The sequence below is a fragment of the Ixodes scapularis genome, unplaced genomic scaffold (genome assembly GCF_016920785.2).
Source record: "Ixodes scapularis isolate PalLabHiFi unplaced genomic scaffold, ASM1692078v2 PGA_scaffold2__306_contigs__length_199485367, whole genome shotgun sequence".
In the NCBI taxonomy this organism is placed as follows: Eukaryota; Metazoa; Arthropoda; class Arachnida; order Ixodida; family Ixodidae; genus Ixodes; species Ixodes scapularis.
Genome location: NW_024609857.1, coordinates 19,337,815 through 19,348,205, shown reverse-complemented (window position 1 = coordinate 19,348,205; position 10,391 = coordinate 19,337,815).

Sequence of the window (10,391 nt, the reverse complement as noted above, 5' to 3'; positions counted from 1 at the left end):
CATTGTCTTCCCCGGCGTGGTCACGGAAGCTCCTTCCGGTTTCTTCAAATAGGTTTTTGGAATATTTTTAACTGTAAACACTCGCAGACCCCCCTGCATGCCAATTTATTGAGTGTTACAAGTACAGTGTTATGCTCTTATTTCATCCAGAATTATCCAGCAGAATAGTCTTGTATTTTCTACAAAACGTAATATAATCAGTAGAAAGTTCTGTATTGCCCTTCATATGTAATGCCCATCTCGGGTTCCCTAAATTTTAATTATTTAATTAACTTTTTACGACTTAATACGTACATAATTAGTCATTGGCACACCTTTAGTTAATACACAGATTTAGTATTTCAGTGTGTAGGTAGCGAGCTACTTCGCCAAGGAAATTCTTTAAAACAGAATGCTAAACAGGAAAGAATCCATCTATGCACGGTGTTATATCCTTTGTTAAACATTTCTTCCTCCTTTCAAACGATCTATTTCCTTTATGACTAGCACAGTCAAAAAATGTCTTCATCGGTCATATGACACTCACCGGTCTGAAGAGAAGGCACGTTTGTTGGCACCTTTGACGACAATTATCATTGGTTAGCGACACTAAAACATCTAATAGTATTCTGTTTTGTTTTTCAGGTTGCGCTAATAACACGACACGGTGTGATCTCACCTTTCAGAAGTAGGCAACCTGTGGCACTTTTTTCTGTATTATTACTTATGATTGTCGTGCTACTACACAGCACTTCCATACCATAAAAGAGTCCCGGAGTTCACTCTCGCAAAAGACGGAGGTAGCCGATTACGGCAAAATTAGAAGGATCCTAACAAATGACAAAAATCATACTAGATCCTATTGAATAAAAGCCATCGGAAAATTTCTGTTGGAACTTGGTTCACCAGGCTGATGGTTCTTGCCTTACTTTGAGACATTGAATTTTTAATCGTTTGATGACGTGGTGGTTTGATAATGTTATGGTTTGATGGTTTGATGGCTTGATGGTGATGGTGTGATGGTGTGATTGTCTGTCGTATTTTGGAACATCTGGTGGCCTAATCGTCTCATTGTCTGTTGGTGTAATCGTCAGTAGGAATTTGTAATACCACATATGTCTTGGCAGAAGACAAAGATTGCATTGTAGACAAACGTGAAGTTTATTTTTTGCCCACTATTATTTTAAAAGGAACATCCGAGGCGTTAGGATACCTTCCGAAATTCCCTTGGAAACCTGAAAGCAAAGGTAATCGTTTGGTTATGGAATGGTATTATTTCTATTTAGAAATTATCAAACGTAAAACTAGTAAACTGCAAAGAACAAACAACAACAAACCAAAAAAAAAGTAAAACAGAAAAAGAAATGCGTTAAATCCAGTCTCTACTTTCGAGAATTCCCAATGTACAATTTTATCGGTGTCTGTTGCGTGGCTATCTACACTCGGTCCACTTCATCCATGCTGGACATGACGGCGTCGTGCGAAAGCGTGCAATGCAGGAAACCTCGTCGGTCCGAGATTGCGCCAAGCTAATACCACACTCTCGGATTTAAAAATTTTTTTTTTAATTTTTTTCGCAAACATTTAGTTTATTGTGCAAGTCAGACTCGTAAATGAATTTTCTATCAAGAAAAGTGTGTTTTTGGGACATTCACAGCCACTTAGGTCGTAAACATGATCTACATGATATAAAAAGCGGATCAACAAATTGTTTCACCAACAGACTATAACACAATTTAAAACAAAACCATGGTTGAAAAACACACCCGAGTTTATAAGAAGCTAGATTTCTTCGAGACATTTCCCAGCATCTTAGGACAATTGTTGAGGCGGATTATTACGAACTAAACACTCTATATTGAGCCACGCCGCTGTCAGCTTTCCACTCCGAACGCAATTCACGTATGCGCGACGACGTGAGATCCTTGGTGCCTCCTCTCGGTCACTGCTGGAACCTCCCAAAGATAGTCAGTTTCATCCCACCACCGAAATATGTCATGAGAAGCACCACTAGCCTTTTTGACGTTCTGAAGGTCTATCGAGATATCCTCATAGTCTCATCCGGGCAACTTCACAACATTTCGATGGTCCGTCTGTCACAACAAGAAAGATTTTGACGGTCTGTGAGCTACTAACAGAAGACTTTAATTGTCCATCAGCCACCATCAGAAAATGTTTGAGGGTACATCAGACACCGTCAAGTAAGCCTGTCGCACCATCAAAGAAGTCTGATGGGCTATCAATAATGTTTGTTGGTCCATCAAGATGGTCTGTTGAACCATCAAAAATAAGTGATGGTGCGTCAAGAAGGTGTGATGGGCCTTCAAGGAGGTCTAAAGGGCCATCAAGTTCGGAATGAGCATCGTACCGGCGTACGGTCGTGTGTCACTACTACGTTGTGCACGTTAGCCCAAGTTAGCGGTTGGATCGCACTGGCTAAATTGCTTATCTACAGCTGCGACATCAGACGCCCACTGAGGCAGAGTAACTTCCGGCTGTATAAACATACACCCAACAATTTGCTTTTTGCCATCAAGAAGGGCTGATGCGACATAAAAAAAGTTTGATGGGCCATCAAAAATTTCTGATAATCTTCTCGATCGGGCGAATACATAAAAATTGAGATGGCATGCTCAGTGTTCCTGCGCAGATTGCGTTTCTTGATCTAATCGTACTCAGAGCTTCGCCATTGGCCGGAATGGTATTATTCGCAGTGATTTCTGTTCTCGTGTTCTGCAAAAAAAATAAAAAATAAACTCACCAAACCTTTCTTTTTCTTTTTCGAGTGCATTGCAGTTTTGAGCATTTTCTAGCGATCTAACACCGGAAAGCCCACCAGTATAGAGATAGATCACAAACCTGTCCTCTTGTTTGACGTAAGACGCCTAGCGGAACAAGAAGATGCTAATTAGACCGAGCTTCGTTCGCGTTTTTGTACCCACAGCTAATGATCCAGTCGACGCTTCATCGGTTTTCTGCTGGCGTTTTTCCTTCTCCTTGCCAGGTAACGTAGCTCCCTGCGTGAAAGGCCAGCCAGAAGAGCGCGTTGCCTCTACTGTGCGACATTCTTACTGCTGGAAACGACAAAGGTAAAGCATTGCGCCACCTGCGTTTGTGCAGCATATCGACGCGTCACGTTGCGGATCGAGTAACGGCTCTCTCGTGTCGCTTATCACTCCTGCCTCATCGGGTATTCCAGCTTGTGTGGGCATTCGGAGAACCGTCCTCGGAGCTAAAGGAGACTGACACTGATGCAGACACTGGGATTCCAGCTTAACAAAGAGAGGAAAAAGTCAAGTAAGTCCCTTTTTTTTTCTTTATGACCACGCAGCACATAAGAAAACGACGTTACAAAGCGGTGTGTAGGTAGATTTTCTGTTAAATCTCTAGGACTTCGTTTATTTTGACGATCCACGAGTCTTCAAAACACATAATTAATTAAACCCGAAAAACGCCGAGTTCTAAAAACAAAGCATGTAGCAGCAAGGGTAGTTTTCTGTGGAGGCCCACCCACCATAAACTTGAACTCTTAGTTTTTTTATGAAATTTGTTCACCGATGACCACTGTGTTGAGAGCCTCGAAGCAAATTATTTTAATACACCGATATTTAACACACGAATAAACTCCTAAGAGGTCTGCAGATTTTCCTTTTAAGCACACATCAGAAAATATACGCACCAGTTATACTTCTTTTCCCTATGGTCGTCGTCACCTCGAAACATGGAACTTCCAGTATACGGGTGAAAATATTATTTCGCCCGCGTCAGGCACCTGGAAAGCGTTCTCGTTTTGATCACTACTGTCAATACTTATTGTTGTGTCTTTTCTATATTATTTGACTCCTTCTAAGTTGTAATGACTTACTTTTTTTTGCTTCCCCCTGCCCTTTTTTTTTACCGGATTACTGAGCTACGTGACTGAAGACGGGGGTGAACAGAAAACAGTCTAAACTGTAAAAAAAATTATATGTTGTTATTGGTATGTTTCGTTCATTCTCACGAAGGAGCGCAGCCAACGCAACGAGGCGTCACAGCCAATCCAGAGATGGGATTGCACCACCTGACTATGCGCCCCTTTTTGTCGATGCACCTACGCCGCCCGAAGGTTACGTGGCACTCGCGTGGCATTGGATTGGCCCCGTTGGCTCCCAGACGTCACACGCTCTTTTTACTGAACTGGATTTAACGTCAACCAACCTTTGAATTCACCCTTAGCGTGTGGATGCATTTGTGTGAGTGCCCCATGATTCTTTTACTTGTGTATGACTTTCCACCCATTTTAAAAGGAAACTAAAACTCCTCAAAATAGTTTTTAAGTGCCCGTAGAGCACATTAAAATCACAAAATAAAGTTAGAAAAAAATCTTTTAGCTTGATATCTATATTGCGATAGTCATTTATAGTTAGGATCGAGCAATCTCGAAACAAGCTTTTTTCTTTTTTTCGGGGTCGACGTTTAAAAATAGAAGTTCGTTTTCAAGTCGCTCCTCAAAATATGTCCTAGCAACGTAAATATTTTACTAAAATTTCTTTCTTTTTTTATCGAGGCGCTGGGGGATAATAATTTATTTTTTTACTTACGTGTTCTATCCAAAACAATCACTCTTTTTTTTATTGTTGTGTAGTTTTGAGACACCTAATAACAACGTTCAACCAGATGTGAGGCATCCCTTTCTGTTAATGTACCTAAACACGTTTGTCTTCTTTTTTCAGGATAAATATAAGAGAGTCCACATCATTGGTCTCAAAATCATTGGAGTGCGGGGTCCAGATAGCCTACACTGGAAAGGTCGAGGGCCAGCGTAAGACGGGGGGAGGGGGGGGGGGGGGAAGGGGTGTGTTCAAAAGATATCAAAGAGAAGAAACCTCATGCTTCATGCTTTTTGTAGACTCATAGTTTCGCCAGTGACATCTTTAGCTTCGATGTGTTTATATGACTACTTTGGGACCTGACCTGAAGTGATAAAAATAATCAAAATGACACCGCTCTGCCAATGTGCCGGCATTTTTAATAGAACAGGTGTGCAAGTACTCTGTCGTTCCCGTTGCTCAATTCACTCAGGAAATAACAAAGCTCAATATGTCTCTGAAAAAAAAAAAATCAGTTAATTTGGAAGTCCTTGCTTTCCTGGCGGTTTTTATTACAACACTCCAAACAGATAATTGTATTTTAACGGTGATATTTCTTCCAAGGCGAGAATCCCAAGCTCGCTGCTTTATCTTTAGCAGTTGCTTCTACTGATCGAGAGTTCGCGCAGCCTAAATGCATTCTTCAATGAAAAGCTCGCGCTTGCAGCCTAGTAGCGTAATTGTTGGACATGGCAACAAGGTGGAAAGCAAAAGAATAAAGCGAAACAAAGGCCAATTGAACACAGATAATTATAAACTATGTGAATACGTTAGAGAAGCAAAGTGGAAAGTTGAGCCAGTTGGTTCGTGGTTCTTTAAATAATTTAAAGCGCCGAAAAAGACAAGGACAAAGAAGTGGAACGACTCAAGGCGCAAAAACGAGCGCCTTGTGTCGTTCCACTTCTTTGTCCTTGTCTTTTTCGGCGCTTTCAATTATTTAGAGAACGTTAGAGAAGCACACCTACTTTTTCGAACGAAAATGAATAGGAGAGAAGAGATTTATCGTTCGAGACATGGGAAGCGGGACTCGTAGCCGGTTGACTGCGGGTCAAGTGCCACCGGTTCGCGGGCCGCATGCGGCTCTAGGGCCGCGTGTTTGAGACCCTTAGTCTAAATGCTTGCTTTCTGACAAAGCATTCTCACTGTACACAGTTTACTGACCGTATCTTAACGTTAAAAAATTAATCTAAGCTCGATCTTGGCCCTTAAATTAAATTAAAGCTCTCAGTTCACATGGAAGAAACTGTTCTAGTTAACTGCCTTCTCTCCTTTAAGTCGTTTTAGTGGTTGGCCTATATAGGTAGGAAACTTGCTGTTTTATTTGAAACTAAGCACCTGAGGTGTGAAGGTTACCTGAAAACTGTTATAGTATATGTATTTAAACTTTACACAGAACTTTCTCACGAGTCAGAACCATGGCTAGGTATTGTAGGTAAAGCGATTGGTAAGTGGGTACAGAAGTGTGTTTTGACAAAAACTGAAAGTACCGAACTACACTGACAGAGGAAAAAAAAAACCATCGTATTACGTAACTCTAGCCACTGACAACTCTTGCTTCGTGATTTTATTTTTTCGTCATTACAAGGTAATTCGGCACTCTCATTGACGGCGAAGCGATAATAAGATGCTGAGGAGCTCGCCACGCCCGGCATTTGTTAAATTATCTGTGACAATATTTACGCATATCTAATGAGGGACACTAAAAAAGTGTACACGCGAAAAAAAAAAAAGTGGTAAACGTGTAGGCGAGCTGGTGCGTATTAGTCACTGAGACGCTTGTCAGTCACCTTTGTTTTGTTTCTTCTAATATATCTTCAAGTTTTCTTCGCAGCCTCAGGGTTAAAACATCACGACATTGGCGAATTAAGATTCGGGATCGAGAAGTCCAACTTTATTTCTCTGAAACATGTAGTGATGACGGGTCACTTACGTAATATTATATCACAGCGTACTTTGAAATTAAGAACATCGAGTATATATGACCGTGTTTTTATATTCGTGCGTTCCTAATGATTTGTACAACTTTTTTTTAGTACCGAGACGCATGAGCATTTATCGCAATAAATAGCGAAATTACCCGAAACCGATCACCCGAAAAGAGGATGTGTAGACTTCAAGTAAGCCGTAGAGAGACGCCGAATTAAAGGCACATAAAACACTGGCTGTAAACTACAGACCCACGCCCCCCCCCCCCCCCCCCCTCTCCCGCCCTCGTGCCTGTATCAGTAAAATATTGCAGCTCAGCTCATGGAAAATCACCATTCTGCAAGCTCCTAAAATAGCGAGGTTTTTTTAATTTTTTTTTCTTATCGCCACATGATAGTTCCTCTAAATGGTGCATATCGTCGAACATGTCGGAGATAAGTGATATCCCATTATTTGCTAGATACCTACACTGCTCCGCCATAAATGTAGAGGCGACATACAAAACGCTGAGTAAACTATCTGCGCCGGTTTAGCGCCTCGCAGGCGTGCAATTATCGAAGGTATGGGGAAAGTATTCACGACTTCCCGGGCATAAACGTGATGGAGTGTTTGCATAGTGCACACACACTTCTCGGAGTGTTTCACAAGCACATATCTATGCTGAAACTGCGAACGCAGCGCTATAAAACGATCCGCCTTTCGGTGCACTTCGCTTCCCCGCCGAGCGATTAGATGAAACGTTGGCAGATGTTTCACGCGATAGCACCTGCAAACGTTACACAATGTGGTGACGACCAAGACCACAAGGCGGAATTATAAAGTGGCGTATACATTCACTACGCAAACATGCTGAATCATTGCGTGTTCCAAGAAACTTACGTGACGTCACGACGTTTTGCAATGAGAGCGTACGATCAACATGTGCACGGTATACCTATCCAGCAGCGCAGTGAGCATCACATCAAAGCGTTAAAAATCCTTCAATGCGTTCTTTTTTTTAACATCAGCTTACTCTATAGTTTATTTCAGCGTACCTTGGCCGAAGAGAAAAGCTGGAATTCATCCAGCCAACCAATTGTTCGTCGAAGTACACTCCTCCTGTTCGGATCCGTCACGCGCATTGCTCCGTCGTTCTGATTGGCTACAAAAGACAGTAGCGTTCGCCCCTTTCCGGGTTCTGCTGAAAGGAAAGTATAATCAATCGCCGAAGATGCGCCATAGCCTTGGGCGTTTAGTACGTGTATTCATTTATGTGTCTTCTTGTCTTTGACAGTGCTACCACTCATTGCAAAAGAGAGCCTAAAAGCAGGTTCTATTTTCAATCGTCTGTAAATGGTATAAAACAATAAGCAACCGCATTGTGTTGGAATGCTTGCATATCGATTCCGTATAAAATGGGATCCAAATCAATAACGAACTAAAAAAAAAAAAAAAAAAGCTATGGCGTGTGTCAACATTTTATGCAACATAAAATCATTCAAAAAAGACATCAAAAGCCAGGCTGCAATGATGTGAGCTTTTCCTCGAAAATATATGGTAATTGTTTTCTGCGTCTCGCGCTATTAAAAAAAGTATAATCCTAGCTTCGTATATTTCAAAATAACCTGTCTCTTTGAGAAAGGCTGATTAATGCTTAGAACACGCCGAATGTTTGCACTAGTTTAATTATATTAAGAGTGAACATTTTTTCAGGACGGAGGTGTTACATCGGGTATAGATTTTGGTGAAACAGTGGCCATATTTGTATAAATAGGATTCCTCCTCAGTTCTTTTTAATGGTATAGGACTGTGCTTTCTAAACTAACTGAAAAAAGAAAAAAAATTGGCGTTTACTTTGTTTACGGTGGCGTCGATCAAAAGTGCAGGTCGCAGCTCAACATCAAAACGGAATTGACAAATTCAGTAACCAAACTCCGCCCTTAAAAAAATAAATAAATAACGAGCTTGTTTTTTAGGTACCAACATGTCTTTTTAATCGCTAAAAACAACCATTTATTTGCGCTGGTTTGTAGTTTTGTTTATTCACCCTGCCATTATTGCCTGTTAAATAAAGTTCTAGGTTCCATCATGTGTATTACTCTCCATGTAGTTAAATTGAAAATGCCTTGGCATTGCGCAGCCGCAAAAAGAGGGGGGGGGGGGGGGGGGTCCACGATATATTTATGGTGGATCATAGGGTAGCGGAGTTTGGGAAGCTCGGGAATAGGAAATATATTGGATAGGGGCGCCTCATATTTCAGTTACAACGGAATGCGAGCTGCATATGTACTTTTCGGTTTTGTCGTTGGCCCTTGCTGTCAGCCCCCAACTTTGTCACTTCCTCTAGATGCCACAATTGGCCACGTAGTGTTAACGCTGCACGAGAGATGGCGCCACCAACCTTTCATTCTCGAAAATCAGTTCTGGGCACTCTTGAATATTTCAGAAAGAATCTCACCGCTTTTTTGTACGCTCTAAAGGCACGTTCATTCACTTGCGTTCAGAGAGACCATTACGCCTACAAACGATTACAACCGGTTAGAATCGTAGAGCTATTATGATAAACGCTAGAGGCTCAGCTGGCGCTAGTGTCTATAGGACTTCCGGTTGCAAATTGAAGCAGACAGCATGCAGTCTACTTTTCAAGTCTTCCTGTGTATTCCTATGGGAGAACGCGCGTGAATTTTGTCTCGTCGCCGGAAAATAACATGAATACCTTTTGTTATTTCGGTTGTACCGGGTAGTATGTACCTTTATTAATATTGTGAAAGTGTAATTGCATTAGTTACAGCATTTTTTCTTTACCACTGAATGATGCTAAACTTCGCTATATTTCAGGCCCAAACCACTGTTCCATGGCAGGTATGTAGAAACGAGCGACGACTCTAAGCAAAATAACGATCGAAAGGAATGTAGAGTGTGTTCAAAGTTCGCCAGCATTCCGTTGGTGCTTATATATTGATAATGTGCCTGTCCTTTCACTATATGAAAATGACCCCGCCGGGTATCTTTACGACTGGTTAAAAAAAAACGTTCAAAACGCAAAGAATAAAGTACGCAGACTACGAAAGGTGTTTTTTTTTTATTTCCTATGTTGGGCAGTTTTTATCGCGCACCTGTCCTCTGGCTTCCCCTATTTGCAAAGATTTGGAGCGTGCGGGTGATGATTTAAACACAGAACAAGCATCTTCGCACATATTCATGAGAAGAAAGAATAAAGCAGTACATATTTATTGCAAATGGGACTATATTGCGTGGCTTTCAATTTATTTTGATCGTCTGCAAGCACAAGGGGTTACTTACTCAGTTCCTTGCCGTCTCTCTTGGTTTTCCAGATGTCCTTCGTTCGTTTGGCACGTATATCCCCCATGCTGGAAAGCGTCGACGCCGTGTGCGCGCTAACAGTGTCCGACAGTGCACATAAATACACGTACGAAGCGGTTTTAACACCGTTTTTAATGCCGCAAATTTCAGATGAAAATGCTGTAACTGGCCAATTATTTCGTTTGCGTGACTGAGAAATGTTCCAATGTGCCTAGTACGTACAAATTATTCGTGATATTTGCTTTTATAATCGAGCGCAGAGAGAAAATGCACTCGCTTTTTCCTATAGAAATGCATTACCGGAAGTCAAATTCTCACTGCTTGCTGTCTGCTTCAAAATGCAATAGCACAATAGCACCAGCTGAGCCTCTAGCGTTTATTGTAATAACTCTACGGTTAGAACGACGAGTTTTCATGGCAACGAAGCTCCAGACGGCCGTTTCGTTCGTGTTCGTTCGCAACGCAAGGGGTTGAGCCGGGCTGAATGTTTTCTCCACATTTGGGAAAGAACGCAGCGGCCTCACCAACAGGCCAATCACAAGTCGGAGAGAGCTC